Source organism: Delphinapterus leucas, chromosome 1 (assembly GCF_059928025.1).
Source record: "Delphinapterus leucas isolate spDelLeu-1000000601 "Yukka" chromosome 1, BTC_Dleu_Yukka2, whole genome shotgun sequence".
In the NCBI taxonomy this organism is placed as follows: Eukaryota; Metazoa; Chordata; class Mammalia; order Artiodactyla; family Monodontidae; genus Delphinapterus; species Delphinapterus leucas.
This window is the reverse complement of record NC_143129.1, coordinates 185,119,825-185,134,701: the sequence shown is the minus strand read 5'-3', so window position 1 is coordinate 185,134,701 and position 14,877 is coordinate 185,119,825.

Genomic DNA, 14,877 nt, shown 5'->3' with positions numbered 1-14,877 from the left:
GCTTTCAGTAGATCTCCTTCCCCTGACTCAGACGCCACCGGGCCGCCTTGGAGTCTGGGCCGATTGCTCCCCAAACTGGATTCCACTCACTCAGGCCCCTTGAGCCAAGTCCCTCTTAGCCTGGGCTGCCCTTGCCTTGTTTCTGGGGCCACACAAGGAGTGGGGGCCGCTGCTCCTCTGCCCCAGCCCTCCCCTCCCTGGTGCTCCGATCCTGGCCACTGCATGCTGGAGACATACCTGGGGTGACTCGTGTGCGTCTGGGTTTGTTACCTTCCAGCTGGTGGGGAACCCGAGTCTCCCCAAAGGCCGGGATCACAGATCTGGTTTCTCCAGGGCTAATCTGAATCTTTATCTTCTCTCCGGGTCCCTGGGGAGTTGTCTCTCCAACCCCGCCTCCGCGTCCCCGAGTTTCTGTGAGCAGGTGACAAAGCGGGAAGGTACACGGGCGGGGGTCTCCTGCTTCCGGGTCAGCTCTGGGCAGGAGGAGGTTAAGGAGAAAAGCCAAGGCAATTAGCGCATCGCAAGTCCCGCCCCCGGAAGCCTGGAGCTCCAGGGCCAGCCCCCTGCTCTGGGCAATTTGTTCTGATGCTAATTACAAGACCGGGATAAGACGGTGTGGCCAGGTTTAATTTCTCTGATATTAAATAGGCAAGAAGCCATGAGATGCTGTCCCAGGTGGAAATTGGCCCAAGTTTGTCTCTGACACCAATTACCAAGAAAAAGGCTTGGGGTGGGAGTGGAAGTGTCAGGGCACTGTGACGGGGTGAGAGCCGAGGAAGAGGCAACTCAGGGGCCAACTAGGCAACAAAGAAGCTGGCGTGTCCCCTAAGCATGACATGCTGCTGACCAAGGGCGCACTGGGTGGCCACGCCCCTCGCACCCCACTCCCCCAGGCTAGTGGGCTGGCGGGGACAGGGGTAGCCCCCTGAAAGGAAGGGGGCTGGGAGGAGGAGAGGGAGGGAGGGAGGGAGGGCTTCTGGATAAAGGAGAGTTTCTTCTGGGAGCAGCCCCTCCCGTCCAGCCACTGCCGTCCCATCAGAGCGGCCTCTCCTTCCTCTGTAATCCCAAGGCCACTTAGCACAGCAGGGACCCTACCCACACAGACCTGGCTTTCCTCTCCAACCAGACTGTAAGCTTCCCAAGGGAGCCACCTGCCTCCCTCCGTCTCCCCTGAGGGCCCAGCACAGAGCCTCAGCCAGATCTGGAGGGGCCGCCACCCCCCGCCCCGCCCCTGCTGCACAGGACAGGGGAGGGCCAGCGCACTTAGCTTCCGAGTGACCTGACTGTGCGGGTGGGTGCCACCTCCCTCTCTCTTTCTCTCTCTATCTCGCTAATAAATATTTTATCCGGATGTGAGCCGGCAGACACTGAGGAACCAGAGCCTTCCCCTAGAGTGGAGGGACTGAAGCCCGTTCAGCCCATGGCAACTAAGGTCATTGCCGTGCCCCGTGGGCACCATGTGGTCACCTGCATGGGCAGCATCTCGAGACCCCGGAGGACCTGAGCTCAGGCTGCTTCTACGGGGCCTTCGGGGAATTGGCCCTGGGGCCTTGAGAAGCCCCCGCTGCTCCTCTCCTCACATCAGCAGCCCCGCTGAGGGCTCCATGTGTCACGGCTGGCAGGGCCCTTATAGGCTGTCCCACGCTCCGCTGCTCCATTTCCTTGATAGACGCTGAGGCCCAGAGAGGGCAGGGTCAGGCCCAGGGTCACCCAGCCGGTCAGCGAAGGAGCCGGGCTGGGATCAGGCTCCTTCTCGCCTCTGCCTCCCGGGGCCTTGAACATGGTTATCACTGCATCCTCCCAGGCCCTGAGCCTTGCTGGGGCCCTGGGGGTGCAGCCCCTCCTGCAGGCTGGGCTGCTCCGACGCTGGGCCAGACAGTCAGGCTCCTCGGCCTCCGTCTCTGCCGCCGTGGCCTCTCCTCTTGGGATTTTCTAGTGCTTTGGCTCGGGCCTTCCTGCCTCCCTCTGTGACCCCTCTGGGGCCCCACAGTCCCTCCTTCTGTGCATCCCTCCCACTGCCCGCTCCCCCAGGAGGACAAGCCCCCACGTCAGGCCAGACTTGCCAGCAGATTCTGTATGGCTCGTTTGGAAACGATTTCTGCTTCTAACGAGTGTTTTTCTTTTTGCCCTTGTCCTCTAAAATGCTTAATGAATGTTTTCCACGCTCAAGTGAAGCAGGGGGTGTGTCCTGTGTGTCTGCCACCGCCATTCATTCGGGGCTGCGTGTCTGTTGAGACCAGCTCGCGGGGCCAGAGGCAGCGGGCACTGCTCCCTGGACCACCCCGCAGCTCACACACAGGCCTGCAGGCCCCTGAGTGCTGCTGTGCAAATACAGGGACCCTGGGGCTTTTGGGGGGACCCCAAAGCCTGGGGGCTCCTGGATCACTGAGAGTGGCAGACGTTTGGGTTCCAAGTTCTGGCACCCGGCCACCCCGGGTACTGACTCTGGGCCAGGCAGTGCACCGGCCCCGCACCACGGGCCCCCGGGTCACCCGGGAGAAGACCAGGCTCCCAGGGCACCCGTCTCTTCTCCCTGGGTTGCCATTGTTACCCTTCTTATAGGGAGGGGCTAGAGACAGCTTCAAGCACCTGGTCCCAGGCCGTGCAGTCACGGAGGGGCAGCTGCCCTTCAACCCCACACTCTGCCTCCTGGCTGACCTTGAGCTTTGCCAGCCCAGAACCCCCAGGAACAGTGGGTGCAGGGGGCTCGGATCCACCGAGTGCCACAGTACAGAGGCAGTGCAGAAGAGGGCAGGGGCGGCGGGCGTAGAGCCAGCTTACCGAGGGGGCTCACTCCAGGCCGCGCTGGCCCTCCACAGCTCCCCACCCTGGAGTGGAGGGAGGCCTCAGCCAGAGGACTCGCTGCCCAGGGCAGGAGGGAGACCCCAGTGTTCCTCGGGCAGAGCCCAGGCTCCCCGACAAGTGCCCGTGAAAGCCGCACTTCCCCACCTGGCTCGCAAGGCCTGGGGGCTTGAGCTGAGGCTCTAGATCCCTTTGTTGGATTGTGGGCCCCCAGCTGGCCTTTCACCCTCAGCGTGGTCAACTTCTGCCCACCCCGTCCTGAGAGCAGGCTTTCCCGAGGCAGAAATACCAGGACTGGAAGCGGGGGGTCCCCCCGAGCAGGGCCCCTGGGAGGAGGGCATTTCTCCTGCCAGGAGGAAGAGACTTAAAGGGCAGCTGCCTGGGGGAGGCAGTGGCCCAAGACCTCCCAGCGTTAGGGCTAGGGTTAGGTTTAGCACTAGGGTTAGGGTTAGGTTTAGGGTTAGGTCTAGGCTTAGCGTTAGGGTTAGGGTTAGGGTTAGGGTTAGGTCTAGGGTTAGGGCTAGGGCCATGGTTAGGTTTAGGGTTTGGGTTAGTGTTAGGGTTAGGGGTCTTGAATGTCTCATACAGTCCAGCGGGCCCCAGAGAAGGCCTTTTGCACACCTCTGGGGCCATCGTAGCGAACGGTCCAGTTTCAGCTTCTGCCCCAGAGACAGGCCTGGACACCAGCCTGTCCTGAGGGAGCCCCACCTTCCTTCAGGGCCCTCTCCTGCCACCAGTGCCCCTGGGGCCTCCTCACATCTGAACAAGGCCTTAGCCTCCCCAAAGGCAGCTGAGCAGCGCCGTATTCGTCCTCAGTGTGCAGGGAGCGAGCATGTGGGCTCGGGGCCTCCCCTCCCGACCTGGGACTATGGCACCAGCGTGGGCCTGGGACATTTCCCAACACCACACCCACGGGACCTCAGCATATGGTTCTGTCCATCGACCCCAGACCTGTCTGTGGATGTAAGGGCCTCTCTCTGAGCCAAGGGCCTCTGCGGCTCCCCAGGAAGGCGCCTCCAATCTCATCGCTTCCCTCAGGCAGCACAGTTGGGGTGAGGTGGGGTGGTGGGAGTGTTAGGCAGAGGGAACCCGCGGCCCCTGCAGCGTGGCCCAGAGGCCGCCATTCTCGCTCCCACCCGGAGCAGTCAGTGGGTAGATGTTTGGGATGGTGCTTGTTCGAACCTCTTATTATAGTGGGATTGGGGCCACACAGGGAAACCTTCATTAGCTGTTTGACTCTGGGCATTTGAGCACATTTCTCTGAGTCTCAGTTTCCTCACCAGTAAAATGGTTGTGAGAACGGCGTGGACTGCACAGGACTGTCGTGAGAATTCCCTATACATGAAACAGAGCACGTGACAGTGGAGCCCAGCTCGTGGCCCATGGCAAGCACTACATAGATGATGGACAGCTCGACGCCATCAGCGCCAGTTTGGACCTAAAAGGGGACATCCTGACACCCCCAGGGAGCCCTGTGATCCCCACCTGGCATCTTCCCTTCATCTCTCACAGTGCCCCCACCAAAAGCGGGAATGGTCAGGACACCTCTGCTCCTTCCTGCCACCCTCCTCTGCAGTGGGGACACTGTCATGGCTGTAAATGTCCCTTGTGCCCACTACCCACCCAAAATGACTTGAAATCTATCTGGGGAATGATCGGCTCTTTTGCAACCCATGTGCCCCCCCCCATCGTCCCCCTCACTCTATCTGGAAGCGTGGCGCCACCTGGGACCAAGCCCTGCAGCCCTGAGCGTGGCCTGCAGGTGAGCTGGGTCACCAGACGGGACCAGGATCCCCAGCGGGGCAGCTGGAAGAGGGCGCCTGCACTCACCCCTCGTCTCCAGGCTTATCCTAATGGGGGGACATCTCCACTCGGGGTGAGCTGGGCTCCACCAGGAGGCCAGCCCTGAGACGTGGGAGACAGTCTCCCCCCACCTTTTTCCTTCCTTTCTTTCTCTCTCTCTCTTTCATCTTTTTTTTAATGGAAGATATTATAGCTTCATAAAAATACTTGAACGACCCCTCACAGGCCTAGAGTGACAGAGGCTCTGCGGTCAGGCTGACTCTCTGTCCCAAATGGGGCATTTTGACCCACGTGGTTCAGGTAACAGAAGCGAGCTGGTGCCTGAGGAGTCCCTGGCCCCTGGGCCTGGGTTGGTGGGGAGGGGAACATGCCCCCGGCCAGCCGGCCCCTCTGTGCTCCATCCTGCAGGCCCCATACGGAGGATGTGGCAGGTGCCACGTACGGGCTGGGCTGGGGCAGAGGGTGCAAGGCTCAGGGACAGCATAGCCCTGGCACTGGGTGGCCCTTGGCACGTGGTGGGGACTCCAGGTCCAGCTCTTTTGGTTCTCACGGCTGCCCTGGGAGGGAGTCAGGACTGGGCAAATTCGCCCTGACTTTTTCAGAAGAGGAAAACGGGGGTCGAGGAGAATTTGGGACCCCCAAAGACTAGGGTAATCAGGGCCCTGTCCAGGCCCTTTAAAGACACACGGCCCCATCCTCTGGAGCTCACAGGCCACAGTGCCCGGGCCAAGGGGCACGGGTGGGGCAGGAGCAGAGATGAGAAGGGGGAGTAGCTGACGGGTCCTGGATGTGTTAACCTCTGGGGGTCGGTGCCCATGTCAAGAAGGACAAGAGAGTCTGATGCTGCATCTCTGTCCCACACCCTTGGCTGTCCTTCCCCAGCTGACAGTGAGCTCTGTCTAGCCCACCGGGGACTGGGCAGCACACAGAAGGGAGCCTCCAGGCCCAGAGCATTTGGGTAGAACTCCTGTGTGGAGGGGCAGGTGAAGGACCCTGTGGCGCCAAAGTCATTTCTGACCCTGAATTTATGTGCCTAGTAGGTGATACCAGAAGCCCATCAATGCGATGAGTCCAGAGAAGTGGGCATAGAGTGGGCTGGGTGGTCAGGGGAGGCTTCCTGGAGGAGGAGGTGAGCTCAAGGATGGAAAAATGGGGCGGGGATGTTCTTCCATGCCCTTTCTGACACGTGGCAGGCCTGGGCCACAGTGTACAGTGACAAGACCAGGCACGGGGCTGTCTGAGAAGAAGACCTCAGGACAGGTGTCCCAGGCCCTGGAGCCAGTCAAGTGACTTGGAGGGGCCGTAAGGGGAGAACGTGCACCCCATCTCTGCTTGGGCCCAGGAGAGGCGGGGCCGGCCGACCAGAGGCTGCACATTCATCACTGCTGTGAAGCCTCTCCAGGTTGAAGTGGGAGCAGTGGCCTTTCATCCTTATCACGATTATTCTCAGTAACGGTAACAATAGCCATTGTAAGTCAGGGCTGCCACGGCCCAGCAAGCGACTGTGTTGTTAGCTAGTTATGGAGATGGACAAAATCTGGAAAGAAGTGCAGGGGGGCCAGGGATACTAGGACAGGGTTCCAGACGGGGTGTTGGCTCTGGAGGACAGGTGAGTGGGCGGTGCTGGCTGGAGCAGGGCAGAGACCATGCAAAATGGAGCATGGCTGCGGGACCGGTAATTAGACCAGAGCCTCAGCTCATAAGCCACCAGGAGGCTTTTTACACGCAGAGACAGGAGCAGACAAGCAGCAAGTGGTGAAGGCCTTTTGCGACGGAGAAGGCGCGTGTGGGAATGAATTGTGGTCTCCGACAGATCTCTCTGGAGCTGCCTCCTTGTTCCGGTTTTATTCTATCTAGCAGCTTCCTCTTCTTTCTCCATTTAATGTGCCTTGAAGAACGTGATGAGAAGATAAGGTAGACACTAGGAATTTACGGCACTATGCAAAAAATTGCTCAATTCCATTAAGATTTCAGGATCTTTGCCAAGGCTGCGCAGCGGAGCCGATATTAGTTCCTTCTTAGACATTTTGCTTGATTGCAGTTTACGATGCCAAAGCCTCTGCTGTACCACCTAAAGCCTCCAGAAAATATATCCCCCCAAAGCAGCCATTATTCTCTCTATGGAAAGTCAATGGGCATTTTCCAGAAGCTTCTCTCATCCTGGTCCCCTCCTCGGGGACAGGGGCGTGCCCGGGTGGTTGGCTTTTGCACTGGTCACCTTGCAGGGGGAGCAACCCAGAAAGTCCCTGTGATCAGGTCTCAGCTACTTGAACTTCGCCTTGCAAATCGCAGCTGCCTGTGCTCTTGGAGCCCTCTGGGGAAGTGGGATGCTTTGCCCCTACCTTGTGGACGAGGGGATTCCTGAGTATGGGGGAGAACTTGTAGCCACCGGACAGGCTTCCCACTGGCTACTTGCTGGGACCCCTGGACCCGTGGTCCTTCCAGGCCCACGGTTTGGATTTGAACTCAGCTCTGCCTTCACCTAGCCACGTGACTCTGTCAAGTGAATTAACCTCTGTGAATCTTATGTCTGTGTCTATAAAATAGGCATGAAATACCTCCCTCTGGGGGTCACCGGGAGGATGAACTGAGCCAATGCCCACAGAGATCTTGGGTCATGCTTGGCCCTAGGCAATGGTGGCTGGCTTATCCCTCTGTTGTGACTATTTCCAGCCATTTTTGCTCCAGGGGATTGGGTGGGTGGGTATAATTGGGGAGGGGTGTCCCCTGAGAAGGTCCCATCCAGACCACCTTTCAATTGGCAAAATACTCATCTAACAGATGCGACCAGGTGATGGCAAACCCAGTTCCCTAAGTTACTCTGCGTCTCTGCTCGGTTAGTGAGAAGCAACCTCCACATTCCAGCTGTCTGTCTGCTGCAGCCATTTCCCCAGGGCCCCCTCGGCTCTCTGCCCCGCTGGGACTGACCACCGTCTATCCTGGCCCATCCTGAAAACCCTCTGTCCTTCCCTTAGAGGACGGGGCTGCCCGGGCCAGGCTGGGAGACGGAGGAAGAACGAAGCTGCCAGAGCTGCAGTTCCTTAGAGATGGAAATTATTAATTAGTCTTAGTAACCAGACCTTGTCAGCCTCTTAATCCTTCCGTCTGCAGAGGGGTTTATGCATCCATGGTGTGTGTTGTCAGCTTGGCTAAGCGATTGCTTTCAATATAAAGGCAGAACAATGGGCGATACAGTTTGGTTACTATATTTATCAAGCCAAACAATTCCTGCTCGCCTTCGACAGAACATCCTTCAAAGACGGGGAGAAGGCAAAAGCGGCTTAATTTCTCTTCTAGGTGGCTTATAATGTGGGCTTTTGTTTAATTATCCTTTTCGTGTAATCTTCAGCTGACATTCTGTCCTTGATATCCTAATCTTCTTTGGAGCAAAGGGGAAAGTGCGGTTTTTCCAAAGCAAAAGACAAAAGTTTGCTTCAAGGAAACACTTTCTGTTTTGCTTCTGAAAGAACTCAAAGGGCCAAGAATGAAATTCAGTTGTCGTCTGGTAGAGTGAAATGGAAAATGCGAGTCTTTGGTGACAAGCTCCATGTGTGGACATCAGCACTCGCTTAGGCCTCCGGGGACACCCAGCTCGTGAAGTTGGCCTGCTTGGGGGTGCTGTAGACTCTGGTCCCCCGATGTCACATCATAACTGCTTTTACCACCGTTACTATCTCGGTGGCTCCGGGATGCAGGTATTCCCAGGTGGGACACATCACACACCCCAGACTCACTACAAATAGTTTTAGCTAGACAGGTATACGTAGATGTGCACAGGTGTACACAGGTGAACACAGGTATACATAGGTGTGCATAGGTGAATACAGGTATGCACAGGTGTTCACAGGTAAACATAGGTGAACACAGGTGTACACAGGTGAATGCAGGTGTGCACAGGTGTTCACAGGTGTGCACAGGTGAATACAGGTGTGCACAGGTGTGCACAGGTAAACGCAGGTACACACAGGCATCACTCCTCCTCTCACCTCCCCCTCTCACCTCCCCCTCAGTTCTTCTGCTTTCTTCCCAGGAAAGTGTTCTGGGGGTCCTGAAGGAGACTTCTTGCCATCCCCACCCCACCCCCCAAATGAACAGGACTTCCTGGGAGCTTTCCCCTCTCCTTTTCCGGACGCACCAGTGTCCTCCTTGGATATGTGTCTGGTTATCCTCGCTCCTTGCCCACCTTCCATTCTTTCCTCACCCCTCACCTCCAGCTTTCCTCTTCTTCCTCCGTGCCATGATGGGGCTGTCTCCAGTTCACCGGTGACCTCTGCGTTGCAAAACCCAAAGGTCACCTCACTGCCACCCTCATTTTTCGGACCTCCCAGCAGCACTTACCAAGGTTGGCCATCCCCTCTTTCTGGAATGTTCTCTTCTCCTGCTGCTGGCTATCTCCCTCACTGCTCGTTCTTTACAGATCGCACCCCTTTTCCTCAAGCCCTAGATCTTGGAATGTCCCTGAGCTTCCTAGGCCTTCCCTTCTCTGTCTTCACCGTCTCCTTGGGTTCTCTCACCTGGGTCCACAGTTTCACATGCCAGTTTTATGCCAATGACTCCCACACGTATAGCTGTACCCTGACCTCACCAGTCAGCGCCTTACTTTTAAACTCAGACCTCTGTGTAGCGGCCCCTCCTGACGCCGCACCTAATTTCCCCTCTCTCTCCTGCAAACCACTCTGCTCCCCCAACAAACATTTTATTATCCAATGTTTAAGATAAACGGAAAAGTTGAGAGAATTTTACAAGCACCCTATACCAACCACCCAGACTCTCTCAACATTTTGCTATATTGTTTTATCACTTACACGTCCGTCTCTCCAGAAATCCGACTTGCTTGTTTTTCATGCATTTCAAACGAAGCTGCAGACAACAGGACACCTCCCCCAACACGTACTGGAGCAGAGTACGCATGTCGGTAACCAGAGTTCAATATTTAAAGTGCAATTCTTTTCTTTTGCTTTGAAAATTTACACACAATGAAACAGTTGGATGCACAAATGTTAACATACTAGTTGATGACTTTCCATCAATACGCGCACCAACAGAACCCAAGCCCGCCTGGAGATTTAGACTATTACCATCACCCCAGAAAGTTCCCTCCTGTCCTTTCCCAGTCAGTCCCCACGCCCATGTCCCAGAGGTTACCATTGTCCTGTTTTTTCCACCATGGATTAGTTTTTCCTGTTCTAGAACTTCATACAAATGGAATCATCCAGCAAGTACTCTGTTTTTCTTTACTTTTTTTTTTTTAATTTAGGCTGCACCGGGTCTTCGTTGTGGCGTGCAGGATCTTCGCTGTGGCGTGTTTAGTTGCGGCATATGGGCTTCTTAGTTGCGGCTTATGAACTCTTAGTTATGGCGTGCGTGTGGGATCTAGTTCCCCAACCAGGGATTGAACCCAGGCCCCCTGCACTGGGAGGGCAGAGTCCTACCCACCGGACCATCAGGGAAGTCCCCCAGCAAGTACTCTTGGGTGAGGCTTCTTTCACTCAGCGAAACCTCTTGTGCTTCGTCCACCCTGTTGCAACATCAGCTATGTTATTTATTCATTGTCTATCCTCCTGCCCCACCCCATCCTTCAGAAGTAAGCTCCTCGAGGGCAGGGGCATTATGTTGTGTTTGGCGCCTAGAACCATGCCTGGCACCGGAGTCCATGTTTGTTGGGTGGGTGTGAATAAACTTTATCCACATCCAGAAGGCGGCTTCAGGGCTGGGTCCCCGTTTCCTGGGGATGATCCCAGACCCTCCCATGGCTGTGCCCAGGCCCCAGCTATGCCCCACAAGGACAAGCATCAGAACTTGGTAAAGAGATCAGGATGGTTGGGATCTTCCAACAGTACACCCCTCTCCTTCCTCCCCGCCATCCCTCCTGAAGTCTTGCTCTTTAGACCGGCCTTAGTTTGGAGAGTACGCCCTGGAAGGGTTATCCTGGGGCCATGAGACTTGAGAATTCTGTGGGAGGCTAGCTTAGAGGATGGAGAGGGAAATCCAGAGCAGAAAGGTTTGTTGATCCTGAGTTGCTAAAAACTTTCTTAACCTGAAGACAGAGTTCTCAGAAAAAGGCTGTCTGTTGCAAAGAAATTAGCTCCCGTGGGTCTCGTTTTGCCCTCTCTGTTGTTTCCCTGCTGCTGGAGGGCCGGGGCTTCAGGAGACCCCCGGGGGGCATCCTCAACTCAGGTCCCTTGTCTGGGTTAAAGTCTGAGGGCAGGTGGCAGGACACAGCTGCTCCGGGAGCCCACGTCCCTCTGTCACCGAGGCGATCTGATCCATAGACGACATATGTACCGGTCCTTTAATCCATTTACATTTAAGGTAATTATCGATAATGTATGTTCTTATTGCCATTTTGTTAATTGTTCTGGATTTGTTTTTGTAGGTCTTTTTTTTTCCTTTCCTCTTTCGTTCTCTTGTCATTTGATGACTATCTTTGGTGTTGTGTTTGGATTCCTTTTTCTTTTTTGTGTGTATATCTGTCATAGGTTTTTTCATCTGTGGTTACCACGAGGTTTTGATATAGCCATATATATATATATATATATATATATATATATATATATATATACACACATGATTGTTTTACGACGCTGGTCTCTTAATTTCAAATGCATTGCAAACATCCTGCACTTGTGCTGTCCTCCTCTCATGATGACTGGTTTTGATATCATACCTGTGTGGATGTATCACCAAGGCCCACTTCCAGTCATCCCGGGGGGAAATATAAGCCCTGCTGGCTTATCAGGGTGCATCTGACAGCCCAAGAGGGCTTTGCTCTTCTGAAGTGGAGCCAACCCCATGGCAGCTGCAAGGTGTCAGCTCGCCTTAGGCTTGGCCCAGCCCCTTACAGGTAGTAAGTACTCACTTAGTCATGGGCTGAATCATCGCAGACCCTGGCACCTGCTTCAGGCCTGACCAAGCAGAAGAGAGAAGGCCCAGCCACTCAAGACCCTAGACTCGGTGTACCAGGGCCACCACCAGCTCATCTGAGAGATGATGCAGGGTCCGTGCTACCCCCATGTCCCCAGTCCTGGGCCAGGCGTGTGCGAGAGGTGGGTTCCTGCACCAGGGCCCAGCCTTCTGCCTGTAGCGAGGCGCTGGAGCGTCCCTTCCCCCTGGTGGGCAAGGCCACCAGGCTCCCCAGGAGGCCGAGCCTCTGCCCCAGGGAGGCCTGAAAGGGTCTCTCTGCCAGTCGCCCAGCTTTGAAGCAGCTATAAAGGCCAGGGGCTTGGTGGTCGTGCTGACCTGGGTTCTAACCCTGTTTCTTTTTTTTTTTTTTAATTGATTTTATTGAAGTATAGTTGATTTACAGTGTTGTATTAATTTCTCTTATACAGCAAAGTGATTCAGTTATACATATATATATATATACATTCTTTTTCATATTCTTTTCCATTATGGTTTATCACAGAATAGAGAATATAGTTCCCTGTGCTATACACTAGGACCTTGTTGTTTATCCATTCTATATATAATGGTTTGCGTCTGCTAATCCCAAACTCCCACTACATCCCTCCCCCATGCCTCCTCCCCCTTGGCAACCACAAGCCTGTTCTCTACGTCTGTGAGTCTCTCTAACCCTGTTTCTGAAGCCACGTGGAGCTGTGGCTTGGGCCACACCTTGGGTCACAGAACCCATAACCTGGGGCTCAGTTTCCTCACCGAGAAAGTGGTTCAGTGCTGTCGTAAGGATTCAGAGATTCTGTAGTGTTTTGTATTGGGTCCATCACAGGCCAGCGCTCAACGAACTGTGGTTATTGTTACCACAACTGTTACAAACACAGTACTCACCCCACAGAGCCCCGGCCTTGGGTCCTTCCCTCCCTGACCATCAGCAGAGTTTCACCCTCTGCCTCGGCCACGCCCCTGTCTCTGGCATTCACAGCCGAAGCCCTTTGCTGAGCCCGGGTCCACTCTCCCCGTGGAACGTGCCTGTCCCAGCTCACTCCAGCAGAGTCCCCAGAGCTGCCCGGACCTGGATCCAGATCCTTCCATTGCCTCTAGGAAGCTAAGGTTGAGAAGTCCTGCCCCAAGATCTCCCCCGCACCCTGAAGCTCAGCCCCACCCTTTCCGGGCCACTCCCTCCCTGCGCGGGACTGAGCCCCTAGCCCTTGTGTGCCCGCATCCACAGCTGCTGTGTGCCACCCACGGCTCCTGCCCCATCACACCCCCTCTCTCTGGGGCGTGTCAGAGCAGTCAGCTCCACCGCCCCAGGGGAGAGGGGGAACGAGGCCCACCCCCTGACAGGCATCACCGTGCTGACAGCCCCGGAGATGCTTCCTGACACACTGCCGCTCCCTGCTTCCTGGGAGCCGCTGTCTTTGGCGGTGGCTGGGGAGATGAGAGGGGTTGGAGCCAGGCCCAGGAATGAATGGCGTGGCACCTCCTCAGCCAATCCTGGCTCCTGAAAAGTTAAGCAGTATGGACAGCACGGGGCAGAGAGCTGCAGCAGCCAGAGGGTCCCTGGGGGCTGGAGGCTGGACAGGCTCTGAGGTCAGCATCAGTGGCAGGATCCCGGGTTGCTGGGACCCTGTAAGGCTCTGAGCGGCCGGGTGGAGGGGGGTCCAGGGGAGTGACCCTGACTCTGCAGGAGAGGCTCGTCAGGCACCAGGCCAGGCCCCGCTCAGCTTGGGAGGTTTCAGCTTCATTGGGAGCAGAGCCCCAAAGGCCTCAGAGACCAGCTGGCCCTACCCCTTTGTTTGCATAGGAAAGCTGTTACCCAGGGAGGTTGGAAGACTTACCTTGGGGCACCCTGAGTTACGGGAGGAGCGGGGCTTGAACCCCGCTTCCCGACGGCCAGGCCACGCCTCTTTCTGGGACATCCCTTTACGTGGAGACTATGGGTGACCCACAGCCTTTTAACACTCCAGGCCGCTTCCCAGGCCACCCAGGCATGCAACGCAGTCACCAGCCGTTGGTGTCTGATCAGAGGATGCAGGCTCACAGCATCAGCCTGAGTCGAGCTTAATTAGATCACAGACCATTCTGCCAGAAACAGGGTCGCGTTTTCAGACCCAGAAATGATGTTGGCATATAATCCCTGTTTGGCATGATGATCGCCTCTTTGGGAAAGAGACACACAAATGCTCCATCAGTTGGTGTGGCCGATTGAGAGATGGCCAGATTTTTGTAGGTGTTGAGATGTTGTCCCATAATGCAGTGGTGTGCTGGTAAATGTTTAACAACCAGCTCCCAGGGGCAGGCATGGGGGCAGCAGGGCACAAAAACAAATTCCTCATGGGTAACATTTGCCAATTTCCATGGTGTAAATACTCCTACTGTAGCTGATCTCAGGATTCCTATTTGATGTCCATTGGTTACAACGTTCTTGAAAATTTAACAAGCAGCTCTCACAAGCCGGCCCAGCACACCGCTGTCACCTCAGTGTAGCACAGACACGGGAACCGAAGCCCACGTCCCACGTCACAGGACCTGTTTGGGCCTCCCCAGTCCTTGCTCGCGACGAAGGCTCATGCCTTGTGGAGTAAAAGACAGAGGTTCCCACTTGAGTTTCCACGGGGACAAGTTAGCTGCCACCATGGAGATTTCTGAGGCCAAATGACATCTTCCCTGGGCATCTGAGACCTGCTTCCAGGGTGGTCTCTGTCCCCTTTGTGTTTGTCACAGCTCCCCAGACCTTCCAATGGAATGTCAAACCCAGGCTACCCGGCCCCCCGTGCCCCCCTGCCTGGGATGACTCAAGTGGACCTTTCATCAGGGTCATGGCAATGCTGCCCTTGAGTCCCACTTTCATGGTTAAGGTTGCTTCCTCCCCAGGGCTCCACCTCCCAAGACACCGTCCTGCTCTCAAGATCTTACTTTTCTCACTCGAGGCAGGAGCAGGGGCTTCCCTGCCTGCCTTGCCAGCACACCCAGGCTATGAGTTCGAATCCCAGCTCTGCCGGTACTCCCCTGGGGAGTAGCCTAACCTCTCCATGCCTCAGTTTCCTCACCTGCACAATGGAGATGATAATAGTACCTGCCTCTGGAGGTTGTTGGGAGGAAAAAACAAAGGCCCAACACGCGTGAAGCACTCAGCATGATGCGTGGCACATAGTACATGCTCAATAAAGAGGAATCTGTGGTAGCAATGACTGTGCCCTGACGCACAGCCACCTGCACCTCCATGTATTCTCCACTGCTGTAGCAAATGCACAAGGCCCCTCAGCAATTATCACCTGCTCTTCAATCTCCTCGGGTTAACCCATGGAGCAAAACAGTTGTGGTGACCAAGCGGGGACTAGAAAACCTGCCTTTTCTTCTGGGATCTGCCCATCC